Below are 8,663 nucleotides of genomic sequence, written 5' to 3'. Positions count from 1 at the left end.
GTTGGTGATGTCACAAAGCAACTTCTTGGAAATTGAGCCCGAACTTGTTTGCAAGTTAAAAATCACACAACACCAGGTTATAGTCCAACAGGTTTATTTGTAAGCATTAGCTTTTGGACTGCTGCTCCTTCTTCAGGTGGTTGTGAAGCAGGACAATAAGAGACAGAATTTATAGCAAAAAATTAGCGTCATGCAAGTAAAATGATATATTTAACAAACCTAGATTGTTGTTAAGTCTTTCATCTTTTAGAATGGATTGCAGATTTTGGTTCATTAATATGTAAATCCCAGAACTTCTTTTAAGTAACATTCTCAAGGTGATCTAAGGTTTTATTAAAAAAAGGTGATATCTCAGCTCAGACAATGCATTAAAGATGTGAGGTCAGAGTCTGTCTCTATCCTAAGATTGAGACAATCCCTAAAATGTCACTTTTTTTATAAAACCTTAAGTCATCTTGAGAATGTGACCAGAGGTGTTAAAGACCCCCATTTATTAGATGTCTCTGTGCAGATTCCTGACTTGAGATCCCAAGTTACACCCTGACCCATCGACACAGAACTTAACAAATAGACTCTCGTAGAAGCTTACTTTGGAATTTGTTTAATGCGAGGAAATTGTCCCGCTGACATTATCCAAACAATATTGGTGGTCAGATTTTGGCTAAGTGTTGCACCATAACAATTAAATTCTTTTTTCACTTCTGCATTGGGTGAGATGCATGATCTTACTTCATTGGTTATGCTGTTTTTGGACTGCTCTTTGTCTGCCACCACCCAACTGATCTTGCCATCAGCTGCAACTGGAATCATCAGCTGCCATTGAAGAGGAGATGATTCCAGTATATTCTGTGAGGGAGAAAAATAGACCCACCAAAATCAGAACTCTCTGTCAGACAAAAGAAATAGATGGAGAGTAGCAGAGTGCAGGTGATGATACCCAGTTGATAATACAACTGAAAACCAGGATAAATAAAGAAACGAAATAATATAGTCATAGAGCTGTACAGCATGGAAACAGACCCTTCGGTCCAATCCATATAGTCCTACCTGCCAGCACCCGGTCCATATCCCTCCAAACCCTTCCTATTCATATACCCATCCAGATGCCTCCTAAATGTTGCAATTGTACCAGCTTCCACCACTTCGGCAAGGAGAAAATACAGAGAGAGCTAACATAAATGGAAATATAGAAGTCTTCTACAGGCACATAAATATTAAAAATCTGGGAAAAGGTTGAGACAAAAGGAGATTTGCATATAGAGGTAGAAAATATGGATGAAGTACTAAATGGATTATCTCATTTTATCAACCATAAGAGGTGATGCTTCTGAGGTCACGGAGGTAGGAGAGGTTGTTAAGACACAGGATGAAACAACATGCTAAAATTGATAAAGAGGTTCTAAAAGGTAGGCATCATATTTGAATTTGATAAGATGGCAGTTCAGATATGTACAGCTGAGGACACTGAGGGAAATAAGAGTGGAAATTGCTGGTTCACTGGTCATAATCTTGCAGTTTTCTATTGATAGGGTACTTGGTACCAGAGGACTAGAGAGTTGCAAATGTGACACCTTTTCTCTAGAAAAGATGAAATGATAAACTCAGTAAGTACAGGCCAGTCAGTATAACCTCAATGGTTGGAAGCTTTTCGTGAATAATTATTTGAGAAAATTAAAGGTCATTTGGAAAAATATGGCTGAATTAATAAAAGCTAGAATCACTATGTTAAAAGTAAATGTGTTTATCTAAAAAAGGAATTCAACAAGTTTGATAGCATCTGCAGAGAAAGAAAGAATTAATGTTAACCCAGTTCTGAAGAAGAGCAATAGTGGACTCAAAATGTTCTCTGTAGCTTAGTTCTGAAGAAGAGACTTAGCAGAGTTGAAATATTAACTCTATTTCTCTTTTTACAGATGCTGCTAGACCAGATGGGTTTCTCCAGAACTTTCTGCTTTTATTTTAGATTCTCAGTACCTGCAATATTTTACTTTTATTTAGTGTTTAACTAACTTCATTGACATTTTGTTTTTGGATCAGGTAACGGAGAAAGTTGATGAGAATAATACGGTACACACAGTGGGTAGACTTCTAAAAGGAATTTGATAAAGTGTCACATAACATGCTTGCTAGTTGAAGCTTGAGGAAAAATAAGAACAGGAACAGCATGGATACAAACTTCAGGAAATCACATGTAGTGGGTGCAGTTTGTTTTCGAACTGGAGCTCAGTATTTAGTGCGCTTCCTCAGGGGTTGGGACTAGGGTCACTGCTTTTCTTGGTGAACAATAATGACATAATCTTGAGCACAATTTCAAAATTTGCAGATGACATTAAATTTGAAAATGTATGAACTGTAGAAATGATAATTATAGAATTCAAGACGACACAGTTGAAGGAGTAGGCAAACATGAAGTAAATGTGATTTAATGTGGGCAAGTGTGAATTTCTTTGTAGGAAGAAATTTAAAATTAGAATACAATTCTAAAGGGGCTACATGAACAGAAAGATGGGGGTAAAGGTGCATAAATCATAGAAGGTCGTAGGACAGATTGATAAAATGATTATAGAGTCATAAAGATGTACAGCACAGAAACAGACCCTTTGGTCCAACTTGCAAGGTTGGGCCGGCTGGACTCATTTCCTCTCTTGCTTACACGTGTGAGTGGTGACTTGATTGAAGTGTACAAAATCCTCAGTTGTACTGACAAGGTGGACATAGAAAATATCTTCCTCTTGTGGATAAGTTCAAGACTAGGTGACAGATCACAGTTTTAAAATTCGGGTTGCCTTTTTTAGGACAAACATGAGGAGAATTATTTTTCTCTCAAAGGGTTGTGTCACTAGAACTCTATCTCAGAGGAGGTGATTGAATTGGTTAAAGAGCGTAATGAATAGATTATTCAAAACATAAAATGCTGGAAGGCACAGCCAGTCAGGTAGCATCTGTGGAGAGAATGCAAGCTAATGTTTTGAGTCTCGATGATTCTTCATCAGAGCTGACGTGAAGTGTGGAAGGGGAGCATTTATGCAAGAGTGTGGGGTTGGAGTGCTGGGGAAAAAGGGTACTAGTAGTGCAGATTAATTGATTGGAATAGATAATGTGGATAGATTATTATTAGGCAAGGGATTCAAAGGTTATTGGGGTAGTTGGAAATTTGGAATTTCAAACATAAACACTTTAGCCATGGCCTTATTGAATAGTGGAACAGGCTTGAGTGGCTGAATGGTCTAGTTTTGTTCTTATTTAATAGGTTTATAAACAACAAGTTTAGATATTCTGAGAAAGTTGATAAGCGTTTTTATAGAAGTATTCAAAAGCATAAAAAACCTAGACAAAGTAAGTGGAACAAAACTGTACTCATTGGTGGAAGGATTAAGAACATGAGGGCATGAATTTACAATGACTGGCAAAAGGGTTTTGTGTAGAGGGTAATTGAGCTCTGCAATTGTCCGAAACTGGTGGAAGGCTTTCAGTATACAATATGATAGCCACTTGAAGAGAAAATTTACAGGGCTACAGGGAAACGATGGAAGAATGGAAATAGCTAAATTGCCCTTGCAGAGGGCCAACATGATATCAAGTGTTTTGGTCCTTCTGTGTTGTAAAACTTCAATGATTCTAGCAAGCCAGAATGGTTTTCAACAAGGCTGACTAATATGTTTGACACACAGACCGGTACAGGCAACATTCCAATATCAGTTTATGGTTGAGCTGAATATACACAGTGGGACAGGGTATGTTTTTGTTTGTTATTAACAGATGGGCTGAATGTCCTTGCTGATGTATACCTGCCTTATGATTTGTGATCTAATGAAGCAATGGCAGCTCCTGCTGGTGAGTAACAGCAATGCTACTAATTAATCTTCTTGGCATCACTTTTGTATTTAGCTCAGGTTTCCAAGAAACAAAAGGAAATGGGAACAAGTGTCTGAAGTGTCAATCTTGGTTACATTTAGCACCATCTTTCTTTTCCTTTAGGAAAATACCAAGTGGATTATCAACTTGTAAAGTCCAGAATAACATTTCTATTAAGGAGAAGGTAGCAAACAAATATCAGTTGGAGGAATGTATACAGACCAATAGCCTGCATTGATTTTCATGTTAAACATTTTTCCACTGAGTGTCCATATTCTATCTTTTCCTCTTAAGTGTTAGTCCTGAATGATTATTGTCACAACAAACATTCAGCAGGGAAATGATTAAATCAGAGTAAAGTTCAGATTGCAAACTCAACATGGTTCACAAGCATCATCTGTAAGAACAATCCAATGTGGCATTACAGGAGAAAATCAGCTGAACTTTTGCTTCAGCAGAATGTTATCCCAGTTCTTTGTGAGGGTTGCTAGAATGTTCCTTAAAAAAATTGTAACAATATTACTGTGCGGGGAAAAATGTGGAGCCTAAATTCCTTATCTTGTCTGTACAAATGTTTCAGCTGTGGCTCCGTGATAACACTCTTGATATTGTGTTAAAAGATTGTGGGTTTAATTCCCACTCCCCCGACTTGTGCACATAACAATAACAATGCACATCATTGGACGTCCCAAAGCATTTTACAGCTTTTAATAATTTTCATCTGTCTCACCTGAAAGCAAGCACCTCTAACAGTGCAGAATGTTCTCAGTATGGTGTAATGTCAGCCTAGAGACATAGGGCTTGTACCCACAATCTTCTGACTCTGGCAAAAGAGTGAACATAATTCAGAATGACATTTCAGTACAGTACTCAGGAGTGTTGCATGCATCAGTGGTGCCACTTTTCTGGATGAAACCATTGCTTCATTTGCCCTCTCAGGTGAATGTAAAAGAACCAGTTGTACTATTTTGAAGAACTCAACATCAGTAAAACATATTATCTCACTAAGTTTGTAGGACTTCACTGTGAAGATGTTTCCTACAATACAACATTGGTGTCATTTCAAAAGTACTTAGTTGGTTGTGAAGCATTTCTAGGCTTCTTAAGGGGAGGGTGTGAGAGACTTGTGTGACTGGCAGGAGGGAAAGCTGTTTAATCCACAGTGTTTGTAAGTAAAAAGCACTTACTTTTCCATTAGGTTTTTAGGTCAGAGTCAAGCCTACAAGTTAGGCCATGTCCATTACTTAAAAAAACCCAGCAACTTAAAGGGACCTCACATCTGTTAGCCCTCAGGCAAAGTTCCATGGCAGCCACTGCTACTTTGGAGTTTGCAATCTCAAAACTTTGGCTGTCAATTCCACTGGAAGTCATGACCATCACCATGGGAGTCCAGGACTTATCATGATAAGAGGGGCCGTTGCACGGGACCAATATTACCTGAATTTCTTCTCTGAATCATCCCAATTTAGACATACATTTCAGCTTTGGTGGAACTCCCTATGTAAAATTGTGGAAGCAATTTCATTATTGGACTGTGGGAATTCAAGGCAACTCACCACCACTATTTCAAGGGCAACAAATGATGAATTATAAATGCTGGAAGGCCCACATTTCAAAAATAAGTAAACAATTGTGGCTGTCTGTGACATGGCACATACACTAGTTACACAGGATTGAAAATTATATTCAGTTAGAAAACAACATACTGAAAATAGAAATGTCAGATTGACAGAGATGGCACAGTTCTGAGGCCAGGTTGAATACTCATTGCATTGACAGCATGAAAGGAATTTTATTCTACATGTGGGCTAAAGTATATTTGTCTTAAGAATGATTGGTGCTAAGTCTGGACAAAAGGCAGAAACATTTCATTGAACACCAAAAGTGCATGCACACACGTTTGCACAAGCACAGAGTCAGTAAACTTTGTTACCTATGGTTATCTACTTCACATATTATTGTTATGAAAAATAATTGGTAAAATGTCCACCATGATTCTATAATTAAGTTGAAATGTCTGGAAATTTATTTATTGATCTGTTAAGTAGTATAGTGTCATATTACTCAAATCCATATCTTGTATACCTGCAAACATAAATTTGCTAAATTAGGCTTCTGAACAAGAAATTAAGGAATATAATTTTTAAAACACACTAAGGAATTCCAATTCATTCATTTTCAGAGATTTCCAATATTATACTACATCTTACATCCTCGGTCTGTTTGTCCTTATGCAACCGACAAACTATTTGAATCCAAGATGGGGCAATAGAGTCTTGTGGTCCTAATAAACTTCAACTGTCTCTCGCTCAATTCAATTTTACTTTAGCTTCTCAATAAATCTAACCATAATATCAATTTGGCTGAGTTGATAGCATTGTTTACATTGATACTTTCACTTGTAGTTGCAGGTGGGTGGAAGAATAATGAGTGGATCTTCTGCCTACTCTGATTTGTCAAATGTCTGGGAGGAGTTTTGAAACTACCTGCATATGTTTCCTAGCATTGACTAGGATTGGAATTTTCCTCTTGCTGGATGCTGTTGCAGGCCAAAATAACATTCTGCCTAACACATTTGAGCAGTGTTACGTTTATATTTCAGTGCTGCCGTGATTCAAAAGAAAGAGGTTGTACATCACAGTGATTGGCAGATTAAATCAAACATCACGTTTCTTCAGTTGTTTGAAATATGCAGAGCACAGACCACATACACCAACCCGCACTTGAAAAACATGAACAAAATGTCTGTTAGATATGATTCCTCATTTGGGTAAAACTTGTTGAAGAATTCCAAGTGCACTTGTTACAATGTTAACAACAAATTTAAGATAATCAATTGAACTCATAATGTGGCTTATTTATATTTCCTAAAGTTCTCTTTACAGCAAAAATCAAGTTCTGTACTATTAAGTAATTGATTCTACCAGTATCCTTTTTTGCATTGGTAATGTTATAGTTAAGTAACGTAGGCTAATGCTCTGGACATGGGCTCAAATCCCACCATAGTAGTTTATATAATTTAAATGCAATTATTAACACTGGAATTTAAAACTAATCTCAATAATGGCAACCATGAAACTATTATCACGTGAAAAGAAATCTGCTGTCCGTACCTGATCTGCCTACATATGACTTCAGACCCTAGTACTATGGTTGACTCTTGATAGCCCTCTGACATGACCAAGCAAACCAGTTCAACGCAACTCAGGATAGGTGGCATATGTTGTCCATTCCAATAATGCCAACATTCCATGAAAATTCCCCTGGCTCTCCTTGATTGATTCTGCTCGATACATGCTTAAGAAACAATAAATTTTTCAAAAGAGACTTCCCTTTTATAAATAAAACAAAGAACTGCAGATGCTGGAGATCTGAAACACAAACTGCAAGTGATGGAGAAACTCAGGAAGCCTGGCAACATCTGTGGAGAGAGAAAGAGTTCATATTTCGAGTTTAGTAATGGGACAAGGTCTGACATGCTGAGTTTCTCCAGTACGTACTGTTTTTGTTCCTTTTCATAAAATCATGTTGACGTTGCTTGATTACATTATGATTTCCTAAACGTCCTGCTGCTACTTCATCCGCAACAGATTCCAGTATTTTCCCAATGACTGATGTTAGACGAGTGGCCTATAGTTTCTAGCTTTGGGTCAAAGTGATATAGGTAGGTTACATGAGTGGACAAAGATCAGAAAAATTGAGTACAATGTGGGAAACTATGAAATTGTCTATTTTGGCTGGAAGAATAAAAAAGCATATCTAAGTGGTGAGAAATTACAGAGCTCTGAAGAGCTGACAGATCGAGGTGGCAGAGCACCTTCATTGCAATAGGTTAATATGCAGATACAACAAGTCATTAGGAATAGTATGTCATAGTGTATGGAGAGGGAACTGGATCACAAAGGTAGGAAGTTTATATTTCAATTATAGATTGCTTTTAATAGACTACATCTGGAGTACGCTGTACAGTACTGATGCCCTTATTTAGGTGCAAAAGTGGTGAGATCATGGAGAAGATTTGTAGCTCAGGTTGTAGGTTTGCTCTCTGAGCTGGTAGATTTGTTCACAGACATTTCGTCACCATGCTAGGTAACATCATCAGTGAGCCTCCAATTAGGCGTTGATGTTCTGTCCCACTGCTATTTATCTGTCTCGGTTTGTTGTGGTAGGTGATATCATTTCTGGTTCTGTTTCTGAGAGGTTGGTAAATGAGGTCCAATTCTATATGTTTGTTAATGGGGTTTGGGTTTGAATGCCAGGCCTCTAGGAATTTCCGTGTGTGTCTTTGTTTAGCCTGTCCCAGGTTTAATGTATTGTCCTAGTCGAACTGGTGTCCCTCTTTGTCTGTATGTATGGATTCCAGTGATGGTTGGTCATGTCTTTTGGTGGCAATTTTCCTACCCATTTATCCCATGTAATGTTTGTTGCTGTCCTTGCAGGGTATTTTGTATACAATGTTTGTTCTGTTAATTGTTGGTACAGGGTCCTTTAAATTCATCAGGAGCTGTTTCAGTGTGATGGTAGGTTTATGGGCTACCATAATGCTTAGGGGCTAGAGTCGTCTGGTCACCATCTCTGAAATGTCTGATGTATGGCATTAGATAATAGGTGCAGGGGTAGGCCATTCTGCCCTTCGAACCTGCACCACCATTCAATGTGATCATGGCTGATCATCCTTAATCAGTATCCTGTTCCTGCCTTATCTCCATAACCCTTGATTCCACTATCCTTGAGAGTTCTATCCAATTCTTTCTTAAATGAATCCAGAGACTGGGCCTCCACTGCCCTCTGGGGCAGAGCATTCCACA

General features: G+C 38.0%; 1 long non-coding RNA gene across 1 annotated transcript in view; it reads right to left on the bottom strand.

Moving 5' to 3' along the window:
- Nucleotides 1–329: 329 nt before the first annotated feature.
- Nucleotides 330–8,663, bottom strand: part of LOC122563294 — a 12,448-nt gene continuing 4,114 nt past the window's right edge. The window contains exons 2-3 of the long non-coding RNA XR_006315554.1: nucleotides 4,586–4,678; nucleotides 330–846 (exon numbers count right to left, since the gene is read on the bottom strand). This is a non-coding gene — a long non-coding RNA (uncharacterized LOC122563294). The remainder of the gene's footprint in view (nucleotides 847–4,585; nucleotides 4,679–8,663) is intronic.

This window comes from Chiloscyllium plagiosum, chromosome 26, assembly GCF_004010195.1.
Source record: "Chiloscyllium plagiosum isolate BGI_BamShark_2017 chromosome 26, ASM401019v2, whole genome shotgun sequence".
In the NCBI taxonomy this organism is placed as follows: Eukaryota; Metazoa; Chordata; class Chondrichthyes; order Orectolobiformes; family Hemiscylliidae; genus Chiloscyllium; species Chiloscyllium plagiosum.
The sequence above is the reverse complement of the archived record's forward strand: the minus strand, read 5'-3'. Positions and strand labels throughout refer to the sequence as shown.